The 20847-nt window shown below is 46.4% G+C and overlaps 1 long non-coding RNA gene across 1 annotated transcript in view; it reads right to left on the bottom strand.

Annotated features, from left to right (window-relative positions):
- Positions 1 to 20847, bottom strand: part of LOC118172418 — a 74098-nt gene that overhangs the window by 17867 nt on the left and 35384 nt on the right. The window contains exons 3-4 of the long non-coding RNA XR_004753687.1: positions 9350 to 9505; positions 8059 to 8188 (exon numbers count right to left, since the gene is read on the bottom strand). This is a non-coding gene — a long non-coding RNA (uncharacterized LOC118172418). The remainder of the gene's footprint in view (positions 1 to 8058; positions 8189 to 9349; positions 9506 to 20847) is intronic.

The following is a 20847-nucleotide window of genomic DNA, read 5'->3' as shown; positions in this document are numbered from 1 at the left end:
GTACGGCTTTCCAAACAGAAGAAGCTGGCTTAAGTCATGTTTGGTTTATTCCAAAATGACCTATCCCAGCGGGGCTTCACTAAGCTAAGGTGAGCCCATTCTATTTCCATCCCACTGTCAAAAAAAGATCTGCACTTAATAAACCTTCTTTACACCAAGGATTCAAACCCTGGGACTTCGCTCTCCTTCTCTGAGTGCATAGATCATTTTGACCCAAAGGACACTTTTAATGCAGCTCCGATGTCTTCGAGCACAATAAAGCACACGCTTCCCAATACCTCGACAAAGCCAAAGCCATTTTTTGCATAGCCCACTTTCTTTTCAGGTCACAAAACGCACTTGGCAACACCGTGAATTGTACCCGTACTAATTAACAGCCGGACGTGGATAAAAAACGCACCTGAAGTTCTGCAGAACTGAAGCATCCAAAAGGAGAGGCACGAAGTCCAGTCCTGGAACAAACCCAGTCCCTAGATCCAGTTTTATTGCCAAGATCTGCCACAGGCTTTGGAAAGCAGTTGTCACAAATGAAGCAAGGATATTGCAGCCTAACTCCCTCATCCACTTTTGAAGCATTTTCATTGATACTATTTCATGAAGTCATGTAGAGGATTTAACTTCTTCCCAGGTCTCTCTCAGCACTTATTCAAGTAATGACAAATCTGATTTGTTACAGGAAAAAGTTAGGTGTACGTTAACCTCCTAAGCGTGTTAGGATTGAAGAACACTTCCCACCACGCTTCCAGACCCCTTTATAAAAACTGAACACATCGCAGATGACTTATTTCTTCCCACTGTGCATGGCCTATCTAGCCTGAAAAAGCCTCGGTGGGATTTGTGATGAAATCCTGACTGCTCTGAAGTGAGGGAGACTCCTGCCAGGGACTTCAGGGGAGCTGTATTTCAGATCTGGAACTTACCTTTCCTTTAGCTACACATGCACAGCACTTACGATATGCTCACATACGATCCACCTAGCTAGCTGGTGACAGCAATGTTTTTAAAAGGTTTCGCTGCCTCTATTTGACGTTTTGTTAAACATTTTTCACCACTTACCCAGCATTTTTCATCTTTTCATCTTTCATCGCTGGAAAGTGAATCTAACAGGAACAGCAAGACACCTTCGTCCGCCGTGTTTTCCCTGGGGACCTGACTTCTCTGGTTTTAACCCCACTTCGGTTGCTCGGCTGCTGCAGAGGGGGATTAGCTCCTTTGCTCTGGACACCTGCAGGAAGGTGGGGATGGGACTCTGTGGATCAGAACAGATCGCAGTCCCACCAGCCACGCTCAGTCCCAGGCTACCCGGTGTGCTGGTAAGCAAGGACAGTGAGCAGGATCTATTTCCCCTTCCCATGTTGTGCACTAATTCTTGTGCTTCCCCGGTGAGGTGGGGAATTTTCTCAGCCAAAAAGAGATTTCCTCACAGGGAAAACACCCAGAGATGAAGCTCAGAGCAGGGGGTTAAGCCCCCCAGTGGCATGAGCCCATGAAGCACTACCTGCAGCAGCACTTCTGCTCCCAGCCCCATCCTCCTGTCTCCAGGCCGTGCCACTTTCCTCCCCAAGGCATTACCGCCCCAGCCGGCAGAGATGCAGCCCCTACAGAGGGCAACCAGACGGACACCTGTGCGAGCATCAGCGATTCTTCGAGACAAAACCTGAATCTCACTAAACCTACGGCACACAGAGTAGCCCTGAACTACGCAGGGATTTCAGGCGGTGCCTTAGGATAAGTGAAAACCCATGACAATAATGGCCATTAGGGCTTTTCCACGTGCAGAGCCTACATTTCTCTCTCCTTGAACTCGATGACGTTTTACGGACGTAACTACAACTTCTGCCATAACTATTCTGTATTTCTTCACTCTGGGTCAGATGGTGGGAGAATTGTTTTTTTGGGTGCCCCTAGTGTCAGCTTGCCAAGAATAACTGCTGCCTCTCCTCCTAAACTGGCAGCTGCAGCCCTGTGAAAACAGCCCCGGCGGGGTCCCCTCTGAAGTGACAGCAGGTCTTACTGACATCAAAGGGGACGTGAGGCTTTCAGTGAGGGCTGTTTGTTGATTTTTTCTCCAGTGAAGTGATATTACATGGCATTTCCAACCCTCAATCCTATTAAGTGACAGAACTACCTAATAGCACTCATTAAATAACATAACTTGGTGTCAGAAATTCCCTGACAGGCTCATGCAATTGAAGTGGTAGATTTATGCCCTAAACCAACGTGGGTTTGGTGTTATTGTTTTTTTTTAATAAATGTCATTTATTTTAACAGGTGAAAGCGTAAGACCGCGGACAGTTCATGAAAAGGTTATCACCAGTCAGAACACCAATGAGCAGAGAAGGGGGTGCCGGGATTTTACATTTAGAGAGGACAAAGCACTGAAAGCCAGTTCATCGCCGTGCTTCTGACCTGTCTTCTCTTAGAAATAACTCCTGTGGTGACACCAACCTACACTGCAGTGCATCTGCTGCAATAGTATTCAGGAAGTTTCCACCTTTCTGCCCAAGGAGATAGCTGGAATTATCCATAAACGAAAACATTTGGTTTAGTCAGCCATTGCTTCTGGGCCCACAGCAAACACAGGCCATAAAGACGTTGAAGTCCCAAACACCACCATCTTCCCGTGCTCTCAGTCAGCTATTAACTGCCCATTTTAAACCTCTAACCCAACGCATTTATCTTGTGGAGTGAATGACAGTTTGTTAGTGCTCACAGAAATATGTTTATCAACGATTTCTTGCTTTTTTTTTTCTACAGCCCTCATCCTGCTTGGAGCCCAAAGTACTTTTTACCTCCTGATATCCAAGTGGGGATTTGGCAGTGGTTTACATCCGAACGCGGTGAGCTTGAGGTGTACGAGTGGGAACAGCCGACTGTCTGCCTTAGATCTAACAACTATCAACAGGCAAAGCCAGAATTCAAAAACCAAGCTATGAGCAACAACATTACAGCCCTCAAGTGATGCTATTCTTCTATCAGTGAAAAAAAGTAAGTTCTTTATTTCTTCCTTAGAACAGAAGACATCGAACACGCATGGTGTACACGATAAGGAGCGCGTTGCGAGCAATGAAGTCCTGTTGGTAAGTGGATGCTCTCATGAGTGAGCCCACTGGAATTAACGAGAGCGCTCGTGAGCTCAACAAAATGCAAAGTAATTCACGGCCTGGGCTACAGGTCTGGAACTTGCATCCAGAAATCCTCCCAAGGTCTGTAGCTCCACGCTGAAATTCATGCTTTTCATTATTCCTCCGCTCGCCCGTTGTCCCCACCCATGCGTCCCCCTAGGTTCCTGCACCACCTCGGGTTATACGAGTCACTCCATCTCAGCCAGGACCTTACGGGTGTTTTCAGCCAGGACTAGCACTGATGGAATTCTCATCTTGTTGATGCCATGGGTGGATTTTCACTTTTAGCCCCTGGAGGATGGCTAAGCATATAGGTAGTGCTTTAGAAAAGTCCTCTCTTGTGTTGCTACAGTCTCGAAAGAAGCAGTATTGCCACCAGCAAATGCAGAGGCAGAACAGATCACCGCAGAGGCAGAGCCCGGACACGCTGCTTTCAGCAGTCCCCAGCCCTCTGCTGCCTTTTCACCGTGACTTGGCGTCCACACGAGGACCTAAAGGAGCGGGCTGCAAACAAGGTCCATGGAACAATCCCGGCTGCAAACAACTACTGAAAAGAGACCGGGGGTAACTTTTAGCAGAGCTAATCCAGTGATCTGCTTGGCACGCCAAGTGGTGGCTCGGAACCGCCTGCTGGGTGCCACCTCTGCCATGGGCTCAGCCCTGGCGCTGCTGGCTCGCTGCTGGCCTGACCCTGCAGTGAACTGAGTCAGCTCACGAAACTGGTTGAACACTAACCAGGGGGGAGGACATTCATCAGCTCCCAGGGAAATCTGAGCACCTGTGCTGATGAGAGGGAGGGGAGAAGCTGCAGCCGGAGGAAGCAGCAAATTGCAGCGTTCCCCGGGATGGAGATGAGCAGCCACAAACTCCTGACACCAGCTCCACCACTGAAACCGCACAGCGCACCCTGCGCTGCTGCTCGCTTCCCTGGCCCGGCTGAAGCTAAGCTCACATCTTCTGTTGGTGTGCTGACAACCTCGGGTATGGGACGTTCACATCAGGGTAAAACTGGTAAAGGAAATCACGGAGGCCACAACCTGAAAAAGGACTGCTGCATCCCTGCCTGCACTGGAACAAAGAGATGTGAATTGTCCCTGGGACAGCCCGTGGGGAGGCACGCAGAGCAGTAACACCGCCGAGCTGGTCTAGCTGCTCAACGCTGTCAAAAGCTGTCCCACATCCTCCTCCCCCTCCTCAGCTCCATCACCACTCCCCATCAGCCAGTCCTGTCCCCTCCTTTACGCAGGTTTTACACTCACCAGCCCGTCGCTAGCAACCCTCGACCTCCCAACCTCTCCAGAAATCCTCACCTTGTGTTTCCCCCCGATGCTCTGCCGCAGGTGCAGCGCATCGCATCTGCCTGCCCTGGGTACCTGTGCCAGAAGAGCCCACGGGAAGCAGCAGGGGCGTGCACTTGGACAGCCAGGGGAGCCCTCCAGTTCCGTGGTGTAAGGGAGTCACTGAGGTGTAAAGGGACCTCTGGAGCTCACCAAGTCCGGGCTCAGCTGTGTCACTGCGGCAGGCGGGCAAAGAGGCCAGCAGCCTTCTGGCTCGCCCATCAAAGCCTCGCTTCTCACAGTTTGCCAGTGCCAGTTTTAATTTTTTAATGGAATACAAATGTTGTTGCAAAAACGACTCCTTTTTGTGCCCTAAAGGAGTAAAATAAAATACTCTTCCTGGAAAACCCAATTAGCAGTTAGATCCCTGACTGCAACGCTCCAAGGGAAGGCAGAATACTCAGAGGAACGCCAAAACAATACAGCAAGTATTTGTGCAGCAGGAAGAGTTTGGAGATGTTTGTTTACCATACAGCTTGTTCCAACCTGACAGATCCTACAGAACCCATATAAAGACCTCCGATTATTAATAGAGTCGGGCGGCATGAAATGGTGTTTCTAACCTGTTTATAAACGGCTTAAAGGAAATTACAAATACCTAAAAAACAAATCCAGGTTTGCACTGAAAGGGCAGGGAGCTATATTTGTTCTTCCAGTAAGCAGCACGTTATACGGAACTGAGCTGTGTACATCTGCCACCATTTTACCTGGAAAAAATCAAGGTGGGGAGGGGAGGAAAGATTTTTAGTTTGCCCGTTTTTTGGAAAAGCAAAACAAAGGGGAAAAGCCCATGCAGTGTAGTAGCCTGCTGTACATATGGATAAGTAGTTTCAGTAACACATACAATGATTTTCACAACATGCCTTGAAAAGATTCGTTAATGTCTTTGGAAACGTGGGAAAGTAATTTATAACACCACATAAAAATGTAATGGAGGGCCAGATCCTGTCACCACTAACTTAAAGTGGGCAGAGTCGAGCTTTCAGGCTCTTCCGACAGATTTAAGACATTTTTCAGCAGCCTAGTTCAGATATTAGCAAACCCAGCCTGGCTGGCTCCCTCCACATCCCCACTTGCTAAATTATTCCCCTTTCCTCTCCCTCCCCACCTTTATTAGAATTTAAAACAAAAATATTTTTTTTGTGTGTTGAGCATTTGTGTATTCGGAAACGGTGCCTGCCTTTTCTCCGTCCTGACAGCTCGGAGCACTGCTCGCCGTTAGCAGCCTGCAAATCAAGAGAGGCAGAGGCCAGCCACATGCACCGCGGCCAGAGCAGCCCGCTCTCGGCAGCATCACTGAAACCACCGCGGTTTTGTGAATGTTTGATGTTCTGTATAATGCTGCCACGAAAACTGTTGTCTCCTACAGAAGCAGGGGGAGATTCTCTACGTGGAAAGGGAATTAATTTTCCAGAGCCCTTTGTGATCTGGAAGAAATAGTTTCCCTTTGCCTGCACAGTAAGAGAAATGATGAGGATGGACCGAGAGGTTGTGTTAGGGGGCCAGCAGCAGCCTCTGAACATGGCACATTTCAAAATGTGAGCCTGGACCAAGCAAGAGCCCTTCTCTTTCTCACACCCCCAGCACTTCAGTTCAAAGTGGCTGCTGGAAACACCTCACCTCTGCACGTGACACGAGGGATTTCCACCACTACCCTGCAGACCTGTTGCGCTTTCACAAGACACTGCTGACTGGACCAAGATTCTGATGCATTTAATTTAAAAAGGAAAAAAACAAAACAAAAACCCCCAAAACCAACTGAAAATAAATTCTTCCATATCCATGCAGTCTGCATTACAGGGCATTTCTTCATCAAATGTCTCAAACTGGTCTGTTTGCATCAAGCGATGCCATTGGTGAACTGAAGCTGGAAACCTGAGGCTGTACACAAACCGCCCATCGCACACACCGGCACTCAGGAGCCCTCCAGGCTTCCCCTTTAAAGCCTGCTTTCCCTCCACCACTGATGTGTGTCAAACTCTGATGTCAGCCCAGATGAACCACAGCCTCAGAAAGACTCGGTGGCTCCTTCTGAGAACCTGGACGAGGAGGAGCAGTAACACAGGACCCTAGCGAAGCTTCCATGGAGGCAATCTGGCAACGTGCACCACCCAGTTACAGATCAGAGCCTCTCCCAGGGGGTTCTGAACCAGTTTCTGTAGAGCCACAGGGCACGCAGCCTCCCTAGCAGACCCACACGGACAACCAGTTTCTTTTAGCTACCAGTTGAGAGACCTCTGTCTCTGGAAGCTGCTGAAGCCCCCCAGCTTGTTAACTTTTGTTCTGCTACTGCGCGGTTTGGCTCTGATTTAAGTGCAGCGCTAACTTCTGCGTTAACCTCTACTGCAAATGCCTCTATCAGTGCCTGGCAGTTCTTCACGACATTTTCAAGACAGCTCATCAAGCTAATGCAGCCTGCTATGGCTGCTTCTTCCAGCTTGACGTTACCCACAAACAGAAGACCTTGTTCTGTTCAATGGCTGCAACAAAATGGTACAAAGCTCCGCCACAGCACAGTCAAACTTCAGTAGGAAAGTTTATTTCTTGTGCTTTTTATTACCTTGCTGCCATTTCCTAGCCATAAGCTGGAAATGTTGAATTATAAAAAATACAATATTAACCAACCAATTGAGTTGCCAGTTCTAATTTTGGACAGAAAAGTGGACAAAGAAATAATCAAAGACTTACCAAAAAAGCAGATGGCTGGAGAGCACTTCTGGCAGTCATGCTACTCGCACATGGGACCACTTGAGTTTAACAAATCGGACAACAGAGAGAGCACTGAAATGGAAATCGGGGCTCTACTCCATTCAAATTCTTCAAAATGTTTGTTTTGGATTTGTACCTCTGCTGCAATTTACAACTCTAGATTAGATACAGCAAGAGTAATATTCCTGACTAGAAGAAAAACAGAACGATTAAAGCATTTGCCAAGTCCCACAGATTGTCTCTCTGTGTACAAGGAATACTGACGTTCCTAAATAAAAACTAGCACTAAAGGTGTCTGTTACTAACACGGCTACAAAGTCCGACCAGCAGTTAGAGCACAAGACACTTCCCTGATTCAAACTGCAAAACTTCTTCAGACAAGTCCCGTATCCGCATGCGAACATGTGTAAGTTACATCAGCATGGAAAGGGAAACCACAGAAACCTGAGATTTCACGGTCGTCTCCATGCAGCACAGACAAGACACCGATACCTCCCATCGCAAGCAAGATTACATCCCAGATCTGCCGTTCTAAAAGCACGCTCTTTACTGCTAATAAACTCAAGTGCAGTTGTTCCTAACATTTGCCAGCTTTGAGACTTCAAGGTATATTCAACCAGGGAGGGCAAATTACTAAAACCATGTTAGTAATACCAATACAAAGACGCACAGATAGTAGATGACCAAAAAAAGGAAGGAACAAGACTCATTTCCTCAGTCTTGCTGTAAGAAATTCGTTGCCTAAGTGCTCAATAGAAAAACATGAAGGTCTTTGTCACTGAGATGCCAGTTGCAGCTTAATGTAAACGTATGTCCAACTATGACATCACCTACCTCAACCAAAAATTAAGACGAAAGTTCTCTGGTCTCAAGAACTAGTCACTCACCAGGGAACCGGTGGTTTTATATGCACGCCTTCCTGAAGAATCCAAAAATAACATTTTTCCATAGAGCAGAAATTCCTGTAGCGTTCACGCTTTTCGTTTCAGTAATGTTGCAATCCGAAGTGCCAGCCCTCTGTAATGAGGTAATCCGACAATGTAATTTGTAGCATTTTATTCTGTCAAAATTGATCTTAGTATTTCTATAGCAACTAGATCAAAACAAAAGATGAGGCAGACAGAATAAGTCTCTCCCTGCCACCACCCAGATTTTTATATAAATATATGTATATATATAAGGCATTACATACATATAAAGTTAATTTTCATGATTCATCATTGAACAATGCTAGAAAAACAGCAGTGGAGAAATAGCAGCGCTGTAGGATGACATTTAAAAAGAAATGCTAGCAAGTGTGTAAACTGACATCATTAAAATACAAAAAAGTAATTGTTCAGTTACCAAACACCCATGAACAGAGTACGTCCGTCCCGCTAGACCCGTCAGGGAAAGGTATTATCCATTTCCAGTTGGGATAGATGGAAATGGATGCTGGCTTTTATTGCTGTCATGAGGTAAAGAATGTAATACTTTCCCCCAGAGAAAATCACATTTTAACAATTACTGTTAACATGTTAATGTTTAAGAAAATGTGGCTGCCATTTAGCTACCTAAGCTTCGTTTTGGAAATACCGCATGCAGTACTCTTGCAAATGTCTGTCAATTTATTTTAATGTCTTTCTAGGAGCTGAGCTGAGTCCAGACACTGATTACAAAACACCTAGGGACGTCCAGATTTGGAGCCCAATCCTATTTCCAACCAACTGATAAGACTAATAGTAAACCCACCCAGCCCCTTCCTTTTGAAAGAAAAAATGACCTTTTATACTGGTAGGCTAAAAACTTTGGTCCTCCTACAGACCGCTTCTTCAAATCCAAGTAGCTTCTGAATACTTGTTAGGAGACTTCTGTTAGGTGCTGAGCACGGATGGCCAACCACACACTGTGTGCAGCCACACACACAAACACCTGCAAGCTCCAGGTGGAGACATGTGGAACCCTGAGTAGCCACACAGATCCCTACTTGGGCTTACAGAGGTGATGAACCTCTCCTTTCAAGTGACATCTACCTGCTGCTAGAAAGCTCCCCAGCGTCCAAGTACAATTTTCTGAATCCCGCACAGCATCACTTGCGGCCCCAGATTAAAAATACGCAGCAGTTTTATACAGATCCCTAAAATGGCAGGGAAGGAATTTTTGAGAAACTACCGGCTGGGAAGAGGATGCTATCCTCACCTTCATTGTGCTATATCCCTGCAGGTCCAACCAGCTTTGTGCTGCTGGCTGCCGTCTACGGAGGTCACTGTGTTCCAAGGCTCGCCGTGTCAGCCATGGTAAGCGGCTGTGGCTGGAAGGCAGACTGGTTTCTTTTCTAGGCCAGCTGCTACTGCTCTGTAAGAAAAAGAGAGAACGTTAAGTCAGAAAAATACTGGCCATACACAAAACCAAACCAAGCCAAACCAGAAAACCGACAAACCAACCACTCTTAAAAGAAAGGTATATTTTTGATCCCAGGCTCTTGTTCTAGAAAACAGCATTTCCCCATCACTTTAAATAGGATGGGCAAAAAATTCTTGGTGAATCCATGAAAAAAATGTGCACACATAACTTGAAGCATAGGAGTGTTTCCACAGGTTACTCACAGTCCTGCAATTAAACACCTTTCACCTGAGTAAAGGCCCAAGGCCTTACCCTGTGAAGCACTCTTCCACTTGATGGCGATTCTCCTGAGTGCTGACAGAAATAAATTCAATACTGGCAGGAGCCGCGCTGTCTGTTCATATTTAATTCCCAGAGACTTCTGTAATAGTTTCTGTCCATACCTGGTCTTGTAATAGCAGCATTTCTAAGTTTATCTTACAACCGACAGAGTCCTTGGCACGGCTTCATGAATGTGCATTCAACAAACTTACCTTCTTAACCTCAAATCACCGATCTGCTGCTACAGCAGATGCGAAATGCCTATTTCAGCAACGGTGTTTAGGCATAAAGATAACTGAAACTGCGCGTTCCTTCCCAATTATCACCGGGCAGTGACTGCCTTTTCCCTGTGAAAGCCCTCGCCACCCCTGCCTCCAGCACCGGCACTCAGCGTCGGCCTGACAAGCTCCCGTCTGCATCCAGTTTGCAGGCCCTGCCATCCTGCCCTTTGAAATGGAACCTCATACACGGCCCACCAGAAAAACCGGAGGAAGTTGGAGATAAAAAAAAAAAAGATTTAAAAAATAAAAACAGTATTTATGCCTCCCACATGGGAAGCTTGGAGCAGGAAACGGACAGGTATTTAAGCTGATTACCCAAGCAAAGCCCTCTGCCTTTTCAGCAGTGCCACGGTCCCTCGGTAAACCCACTGAAATTAATTAGAGTTCTGCAGAGGGGACGGGGGGGGGATGGCAAAGATGTCAAATTTTATCTGGAGTGTTAGTGATGGCTGGCTGGAGAGGGGCTCTCAGGCCCGTTAATTGGGCCTGGTGCTCCAACGCCACGAACGCTTTGACATGAAATGTTCTAATAACCCCACAGCGCAGGTGGCCGCCGGCGGCGGCGGCTCCTGAGGGCCCGGCCACGCTTGTCTCTTCCACTCAGGGCCCGCCACACTGAGCAGGCGGCCTCGGGCCCGCTGGTCATTAACCCAAATCTTCTCGGGGCGCAGCCCAACGAGCAATTAAGTAGCCAGGATCCTTCGCGTTCGGCCCAGAAATTCACCCAAATAAAAGTCTTCTGGGCCACGCCGGCCTTCCAGACATGGATCTTATTATGCTTTTTACCTAATTATCAGCTTGGCTTTTTCTACATGGATGTGGAAAAGGGAAGACCGCGGGGAAGTGCGGGCTCTGCCGAGCACAACCGGAGCTTGGCCTCCTTGGGCGACACCACCACGTGTGTCTGCAGCCGTACGTAAATGACATCTCCTCATCCACACTTGGACATAGCTGACTAGACAAATAATAGTATCATAGGAGGAAGAGCCAGAATGAGAAGGGAAATTCTGCCGCACTTAGGTTTAATCTGGTGAGCATTAGATCATGATTCCCTTTGACATAAAGGCTCAGGAGCACATTTAGCCGGGGCGAAACGCATTACGATGGTTTAAACAAGAAGGAAATAAGGCTCATGTTTCATGGGCTGCAATATTTGCTGTTGAAATCCTAATAATTGCCAGCGCTCTACACTTGCATTGTACCTAATGAATTGGTTTTAAATTTCAAAAGGCTTCATCAACGCATCAGGAGATTTTGCTTGCTTCTGCCTTTCAACAAAGAGACGTTTTTAGTAGAACAGGACAGAAAGTTGACGACAACAAGAACAGCCAAAAAACCTGTGATTCTGTGATTCTGAAAAGGCTTCGAACACCACACTACATTTATCTTCACTGTGTTTCACAACAGGATTTGTAAAATAAAGATCTTTGTTTTCTGACAAATGTTTTTTTTTTAACTGGAAAAACACTCGAGCACCACAAGCCGTCCCGGTCCCGTTGGTTTTCATTACACACAGTTATGACAGTTGTTTTCCAGCTCTGTTATCGTGGAGCACCAGGCTTGGAGAGGGCAGGGGGATCTTCTGGAAGCGAGTGGAATATTTCACAGGTTTGCTGGCTGCACGTTATGTCAGAAGGGAGAAACGAAGAAACACATTTAACCCAGTTTGCAGTAGCAGACACGGAGCAATGCTTCCTAAAGCGTTGTGCCTGCTGAAGTCTCAGGAAGTTTTGCTTTATCAAATAAAACATTGAATTAAGGATACATTAAACAGTGGCTGACTCAACAAACTTTTACAGGTGGCTTAACCCAAACTTCTGCTTTCTTCTCGCCCATGTGCACAGGATCCCATCGCTTCTCTCCTGTATCTCCTGCTTTTTAGTGGCCACAAAAAAAAATAACCCCCCTGCAGCCTCCTCCCCATTCATTCTCCATCACATCAGCTGAAAAAGCACTGGATCCTTACTGACGGCACCACAGCCCTGCACAGGTTTAACACAAACCTGAAGCTCCAGGCTCCGGATATACATTTTTCATGGTCCATAACCACTCCCAGCTGCTTTTTCCAGCCAAGCCTCACCAGCAGCGGTCCCCAGTGTATATTCTCCACCTCACCTCTGTGCCATTTGTAGGGGGAAGTTAGAAGAATCTTTGTAGTTCAGATCTGAGCCACAATGTGAGAAACCAAGGCTGTCAAACTGGGCTGACTTTGTACTAGTACGTTTGTGTCTTCCCCAGTCTGAAGCATACCAACCAAACTCCCGTGTCTGGGTTTCCAGCACAGCCTGGGTTTTCACTTCAGACTTGTGTTCGTCTAAACACATTTCCTTCACACAGGAACTGGAACGAACATAGCTAGAAAGAAACCAGATCACATAAAACAAGCTGCTAACTCTTTCTCACATGTGCAAATGTGATGCCAATTCTCAGAAGCCGCTGTGATTGTAGGAGCATGGTTCTGTTACCAGCCCAAGAGAGTGTTGCAGGGCTCTCAAAGCATCTGCAATTTCAAGGCAGATAAATGTTATGTAAACTTAAATTTTGCAACTTTATTACTGTGTATTATTTCATGCCAAGTTGCTCTGTACATAGAAAACAAACGCCATCATTGAATTTATTTCAAAAAAGCAAAATAAAGTTTACAATTCTACTTGGCCTGAAGCTTGTTTATAAACACGGGAGCAGACTGGCCTTATTACAATGGGAATGGCAGAAAAAAGGGGAAAAAACATAACTGTCTGCAAGCTGAATATGAGCCAAGAGTGTGCTCGCAAAAAAAGAAGGCAAGGGGCATACGGGGCTTCATAGGAGAGAGGTGGCCCTGGGCTTGTTTGCTCTGATGAACAGCTGATGATCCAGTAGTAGGCTATCTAATAGCAGCCTACGCTGAATTCCCCCAGTTGGGTTCGGCGTTCTGGGTGAGAAATTATCCTTTCAAGAAATCCTTGACCAGGTACTGGAGGAATCGTGCATGTTTGGCACTTACCAACCCAGCAAGGTTCTCCAAAGCACCCACCTTTCTTTGCTAAATGCCCACGTGCCTTTAAAAGCCTTATCATGCGCTGCCTAATCACTGCAGCTCCGTGCTCTGTGTTCCCGGGCTGCCGGGGCATTTGGGGGTTTCATTCACAGACAGACGCACTCGATTCTGGCGAGCTGTTCCCTATGAATAGAGCCTTATGAATACAACCATGTAACTTGCAGCTTAAGAGCAAACTCCGCATATTTGGAAAGATTATCAGTCAACTACAGTTCTTTCCACTGTAGAAACAGTTACTCCGTTAAGATAAACACAGAAATTCCCATGCACTGAAAAGGAAAACCTATTAACTGATTAAACATGTGAATCAGTTGATAAACGGGTTATCAAAGTTCTGAAAACATTTTTTAACAATGACCCTTCCTGCCATTTTTAACAATGACCCATAAAAGCTAGAATAATTCAGCACTTTACAGGAAACCAACTGGACAGAAAACAGAAAGCGTTTCAGATCTAAGAAGCTGCAGCTCTGCAATGTGAACTGACAAATTCAGGCACTAATTGTCAGTAAAGTAGAGAGAAACGTTGTAGTTACCAATTAAAAACACTGGACATTTTTTTCCAAGGTTTCTAACTCTTTTCAGCACACAGGAAAAATGACCACTTTTATCCCATCTGATGCATACTTGTAATTTGTTCCCATTCATTCCGTGTTTCAGGTTCTGCAAATAACTATCAAAATGCTTATTAAAAAAATCTCCTTAATTTTCAGGGCAAATGGAAGGTCTGGAAGCAGATACAAATGCAAAAACTCGTATTTTTCTCAAAATAATCATGCAAATCCCAATTCAGAAAGAACTCCACCTTAAACAGGTAAGCTAAAGTAAAATGTAGCACATGCTAATAGCTGGGCTTCATCAAAATCTGAATTTACTGCTTTGTACAGCTCAAGAAGGGTAAGTGGAAAAAAGCCTTCTAGACCCAGCCCCTGTGAGAGATGTTACAGACAGCTCAGAAGAGCTCAGAGCAATTTTCTGGGGCAAGAGAAAAGCGGAATTCAGGTGCCAAATTAGGACCCCTTCAGGTTAACCAAAACCATCCCAGTTCCTCAAGTGGGAAGCACAAACAGAGCCAACTGTATTGTAAAAAAATGCCAACCATGGATTTTCCCAAGAAGTCAGAGAAATATTCAAATCCAAGGCACTTTTCAGAGCATTTCATACAAATGCTTGTCATCTATTCCTCTTCCCCATGCCCTTTGTATTAGCCAGATAAAACAGGCATTAAACAGAACATACCCAAATCTTAAATGTTATTTCTGCACAGCTTTGTGGCAAATAAATAGTCTCTAACTTCCTTTTGCCTTTCATCATCAGGAAGGCTGGTCCAGCTAAAAAGCACCATCACAAGTCAGCAAAATCCCCAAACACAAGGAATTCACCAGGGTCTTGTACAGCTTCTAACAGCCGAGATTTTGACACTAAACTTTTCCATCAGCTAAGGGCTTCTTAAGGAGTCATAGAAAAGGATTGAAACTTTCTACCAAGTACTGCAGAGTATTGGAAGTAAGTGAAATTGGTCGGTATTTAAACATTTGGTTTTACAATGGTCTTTAAACAAGCTAGCCTTTGTGTAAAGAAAAAATAAGAAATCCTCTCAGCTTTCTCCTAAGCTCCAATCATAAGGCGCACTGAATTAAAAGCCAGAGTGAAAAGCCAATATGCTATTTTCATTCCAGAAGCACAACATTTAAAGGTAATCAAACAAGGCATTTGTTAACATGGGAGCATAAATAAAAAGAAAATAACCAGAGGGTTTTAAATCTGTACAGTCTGCTACCATTCGTGGGAACATCGTCTCTCAGAAGCGTGGCGTGTTCGTGGCATAGCAAGACCGGATTTGTTTGGCTCCAAGCCTGAGCTCGGGAAGAACCAATGGAGTGCTTTTGAAAGAGGAAGAAAACAAGAAGTTCAGAGGCCTATTTCAGAAAGATTCAGAGGTACTCCAAGGCTATGATGAACTTGGAATATGACTGAGACCCGTGCAGACCCTGGACTTGGAAGGAGATGACACGCTCAGCACCTCTCCACACAGAGCTCTTCAGTTCGTCAAATCCCCAAAGAGCTGAATGCACAAAGGGCTCGATACTTCGGCTCTGTCATTTGCAAAAGATGTAGAAGCTGCCCAGGTCGTATACTGAAGGTCACGCTGCACTTTGCTGGTCGGCAGAAACAACGAGCAGCAGAACAGTCTGTTCTCCCCACCATCTTCCTCCCGCTGCCCCCTCTCCGCAGCGTGAAGCTCCCAGCGGGAGCCACCGCCTGACCGAGGTTCTTTAACTGTGTGTGAACAGAAACTCAGAAAACGTTTCTACGTAATTCCTGGCTCAAATAATTCCTCCTCCTCTGCCTACGAGTTGGCCTCCATCTGTACTTTGTGTGAAGCAGAAATGCATTTTTTCCCACTGACAGTACAATAACCTAAGCCATTTCTTGAAGCCGGGTTCGGTGTACAAACCTGCAGTCATTTCTGCAACCCCTCGTTCCTCCTGCTTATCTGCCACCCCTCCGAGGAGCAGCTCTCAGCTGGGGCAGTGCAGCCGCGTGGTAACACCATACCCAACACAGCAACTGCTCCACGTCAAATGCTGCAGTTACCGGGTGCTCTGCAGGACGCCTTAAAGGGTTTCAAAGCTTTCACAAGGTGAGAACGCAGAACTCTCGAGCCACCTTCTTCCAGACGACCCAGAACCAAGTTGCCCACGGTGATCTCTAAAACTCCCTAGTGCCTGTTAATAGAAACTCGGTTACCCAGAAATACATTTACAGCTGTCGCTCCTTTATGCATCCCAGTTGTACCAGTGCTCCGTTAAACGGGTTTCCTGTTCTACTCGGATATTTCTGCGGTTACACATAACATTCACTCTTTGTTCTTCTAGGGATGAAACCTGAGTAGAGCTGTAAAAGCCTAAAAAAGCGGCGCTGAGATTCTCGATACAGCTCCAGAGCAGAATAGTGCTGCAGGTAATTGATAACATGTACAAAACATTTGCATTTTGATATGGATGTAGCCGCGGGAGTAACACGGGGACAAGTTGCCCTATTGCAGCAGGGGCAGACACACCTCACCTGTTAAAAAGCTTGTGTGCATCCAACGAGGATGGTCTTGGCAGTGAAAAAGCCCCTGGGATGGAGAATGTCCCAGCACATCCTGCTGGTCTGACTGTCGCTGTGAGCCCCACCAGGACCTCTGGGCAGCACCGGCAGGATGCGTGGGGACACAAGGCACGGGGCTGCGGAGCGGCCTGCTGGGCATCACCGTGTGCGAACAGCAACCGCCGGAGGTCACAGGGAAAAACCAAAGAGGACAAGAAGAGGAATGGGAAAAAAAGAGCAATTCCTGTGAAGAGCCCAGCACTTTATTTTTTCAAAGATTTGAAAAAAAAAAAAAAAAAAAAAAAAGGTGAGGGGGAGGCTTTCCCAAAAATTCGGAGATCAGAAATCTTGAGATCAGAAATCTGCTTTGCCACGCACGATCTCTTTCTGGAAAGACAGCATCATTTTCAAAGCTGAGTATCAACCTTCGCAGGTGAAGGCAGAAGTTTTTCTGCAAACTGCAGCTTTGTTTGGGAAATGTCACAATGAAATATTTCCATTCGTGGCACTCTTGAGGCAAGTTTTCAAATTGAATAATCCAGTGAAATTGCTGAAGATTGACAGAACAGCAACGGTGCAAACCTGCACCAAAAGAGCTCAGGGGGAAAAAAGAGTTAACAGTGACCCCTTCTACTTCAGAACGCCTTTTTTAAAAAATAAACCATGTGTAAAAAAATCACTGTCTGTAACATTCTAGTTTTCAAAGATCGTGCAGCCAGGAATTACAGATAAGCCCTCTTAAGACCATAAAGAAAAATCTTTTGCTAGTGCTCAGCATATTGAACTCGCTTCTCCTCGTATGTGCAGTCATAAAGCTGTCAAGCAGCGCAGAAAGGAGCACTAAGCATTTCAAGACTCAGACACATGAACTCCTATTAACCTATATTAACATGTAATTGGTGCTGTGAGCACACTGTTCTCAGTGTCAAGCGCTTGTAAAGAACACAAGGAAAATCTTTCCCTGCGAGACAGCGCAGGGGAACTGCTGTACTGTCCTACAAATGTCTGCACCACTCCTACTGGCAAACACTGCGCTGATATGTATGAGTTACCCCTGGAAACTTCCCACATGGTTGGTAAATTTTCGAATGGGAAGATGGCATTTCACTTTAATAACTTGCACGTTTTACATCCCACCAAGTAGTTGCTGGTTTGCTGAAGGCTGAGAGCTGAATGAACAATTTTGGGGTGAGCATGTATGACCGCGTCAGGTCTCTGAACAACCTGCCGTCGCAGAAAGGCACCGGGGGACGTGCGATTACTTGCCTCACAGCTCTGAGATACCCTGGCCCAATCAGAGGTAGGAGATTTAGGCTACAACCTCAGCTCCCATTCACTCCTGCTGGCTGTGTCTGAGACTGACGGTAACGCCTGAATCCCTCTGGATGCAGGGGACGGAACCACGCTAAGCAGCACCTTTGAAGACGCAAGAAAAGCGAGGGTGAGAGGGGATACACAGGGCTCTCTGTAAAGAAACCAGAAGGGAAAACAGCAGGAAGAAGAGACATTTAATCTAAAGGAAAACATTTCCACAACAAGCAGTGGATATAAGCCAACCATTAATAAATTTCTCATAGAAATTAAAAAAGGGTGCAGAAAGATTCTGGCACGGCCTTCCAGCAGGAAGGGAGAAACAAAAACCACACAAAAATGTTTCTGTGTTTTCAAATGGATGTTTATGAACTCACAGAGGAGATGAGAGGACGTAGTGACCTCTGATAGCAGGGACTGGGCTTTCTCAGTTCTTCCCCTGGACTTGTGCTTTGTGATCCATCAGGCACCCTTCCCCTCCAAACGGAGCGATGTTCTGGCACTTGGTTAATGCCCACGAGCCACAAGGGTTTCACCAAAAAGATGATGTAGGATGATGCTCAAAGAGCAAGGCACGGTTGCACAGAGTTGGATGTGTGTACAGAGGGCTGATCGTTTATTCCGCTGTGGACACTGCTGATGTCGGTGAACACGCTGCCGTGCCTAACACGCTGCTCAAGTCCTTCGCCCATCTTCCAGGCGGTACCAGCCTGGCTCACGAGCAGAGCTGTTCGTGTAACGGTGCCCTAACCGCAAGTCCCAGTGACAGAGGGTAGCAAGTGCTCAAACTGAGCAGATTCCCCTGAGCCGAGCCGGGGTACAGATACAACGGATACCCCAATACCATGGATCAAAGGGATGTGGCTATCCAGCCAAGCTGGGAAGAAGAAAGAGAGCAGAAAGGTGTGATAACCCTCACCCAGTAAAGGGTCAGCCAAAGTGGGGGCAGCTGAATGAGAGAACAGACCAGTAACCCCCAAAATCACCGCCCTGCCCTACCGAAATAGGCTTTCTTTTCTGGAATTGCTTCTGTGAACCCTACTGTGATTCCTTAAAGAGATTGTTCCCAGACAGGTAGCTCTGGTTAAACTTCCACTTACTGGAAGCAAGGGCAGCACATCAGCACGCCTTGCTGAGCAGGTAATCACCGAGCCAACTCTCCAGCTTTCGTAAACACACGGTGGGAGTTTAAGGTGCATTTACTCCTTTGGGTTTCATTCCACACATTGTGATCTGCCTCCCTCGCCTTTCACCATCTTGCTTTAACAAATATAACCTGGGGGGGATTTCAGAGCCTGCATCCTCACCCCAGGTTAAAGTGGTTGCTGATGACAGACAGAGCTAAGCACACACGGTCAGAACCTGAGCTCTCAGGCAAGAAGCACGTCGCTAAACTTTGCCAAATTACTTTCAGAAAAGCCCCGATTGAAAGGGATCTTCATTGTAAAATGCTGAAAGACACATTCATGGAAACCCCCAAAACCTGCTGAACTGCAAAGGCAAAAGGCAGGAGACAGCCTGGGGTTTCTGCCTCTCGCTGAACTGCTCATTTTCAGCTGATGACCACATCGGTTTAACGGCTTCCAGAGAGATGCACTTCCCAGAGGACCCGCACACGGCGACCCAAGGAGCAGGGTGAGTTTCCCTGTAACTGCAGAGTCCTGTAGGGCTGGAGCAGGCTTAGGTCTGCTGACACTTACGCAAGCAGCAAGCAGGGCTCTTTCAGAGGAATTGCATCAAATCACTTTTTGTCTTATCTTCCCCCCTACTCCGGTTTAAGCACACCACCACTGCTCCACCTCTGCACAGCCTCAGCTCCATCCCCATCATGCCATCATGGGAGACGTCTGCTAGACATGCTTTGGGGATGAGGCCAACAATAAATACATAAATAAATAAATATTTTTTTAAAAAAAAATACAGACATACTCCCAACTCGGCCGTGTTTCTGTTCCATCTCCAACCACGGAGATGACCAGAAGCTATCTTAGCAGTGCTTGTGTCCAACCTTCTTAAATTCACATGGTGAAAATTCACCAGAAGACAAGTGAAGTCCAAGGGATTTAGGAGCCACCAAATGCTTAGTACAGAGGAGCTCTCTTGATCATCACAAGTTTCTACTTCTCAGGAGACAAGAACAGAAAAAAGGAAGGATTAAGCACTGCTAATGCATGCCATTCTCCTTCACTTTCCTGGCACCAGCGTCCTTTCATGTGGTAGTTTGTTTTCCTAGAACATAGTTTCAGAAATACATCTCTCCAAACATCTGGAAAACATCCACTTGCTCTGCCCACCAGAGCAGGAACCTGAGTAAATTACACTGCTGTGTACTCCACCAGGGCCACGTTTGTGGATTACCTCTACCCTCATCTAAAGACTGGCTTCAGAGCTCATTTTGTGGTTACCTGAAAGCCTGCCCTTGCCTCGTGAGAGCTTTGCACAACACATCTCCTGACGTGTTGAAGGCTTTGGTGCCTGTGTCCCTGACAGCCCTGCCTCCTTCTAACCCTCCCCAGTTGCCATAGATCATCCTGGGATGAAAGAACTCGTGATACGCAGTACCATATGTTTAACTCTGCAAACAAAGAACAAGCAGCAGCTCACCTCTGAAGACTGAACACAAATTCTCATGCGGAACAAGCTCTTTCGTAGCCTTGAGACAAAGGCCATTTGCATCCCGGACAGAAAGGGGAGCAGGGAAGGCGCAGGCAAGCAACACGCAGGACCATCCTCCCCTGCCTCTGCTGTTCCAGTACCCACAGCACCAGCAGCCATCCCGTAGGAGATCACTCCTACCTCCGTCACATGCAGATCTAAGCGCCTTGCCACTCTGATTCCAGCACCCCTATTGCCTGAGAGCACACAAGATGCGAACCATTTCAAGCTGTGTACACCCAAATGGTCTCATCTTTTTTTCCCAAGACTTATTTCAACCCGAGCGACCTACTTCTTCAAATCTTCTTGAGAGAAAGGACAGGACATAATTCCACACAGTGACGCCGGAATTCGCCATCCAACAGTTCCCTTTTGTAATGCAAAAGCTGTAAGAACCAACAGTAACCAAGATTTAGGATACGACGGCATTTGCTAACCATTTCATTGGATCAAATGTATACGAGCAGCAAAAGGAAACATCAACAAATTCCAGATGCAGAATGTAATTTTGTTGGGATGGCAGAATGTTTCATATTGTTTTCTATAGGAAAAAAAAAAAAAAAGTCATCATTAAAGCAGTGGAATTTCAGTAAACTATGTTTTGGGTTACAGCCCAGAATAGTTACACTTGGCAGTTCAGAGGCACGGGTA

This window comes from Oxyura jamaicensis, chromosome 10, assembly GCF_011077185.1.
Source record: "Oxyura jamaicensis isolate SHBP4307 breed ruddy duck chromosome 10, BPBGC_Ojam_1.0, whole genome shotgun sequence".
Classification (NCBI taxonomy): domain Eukaryota; kingdom Metazoa; phylum Chordata; class Aves; order Anseriformes; family Anatidae; genus Oxyura; species Oxyura jamaicensis.
This window is presented reverse-complemented; position numbering and strand designations above follow the sequence as displayed.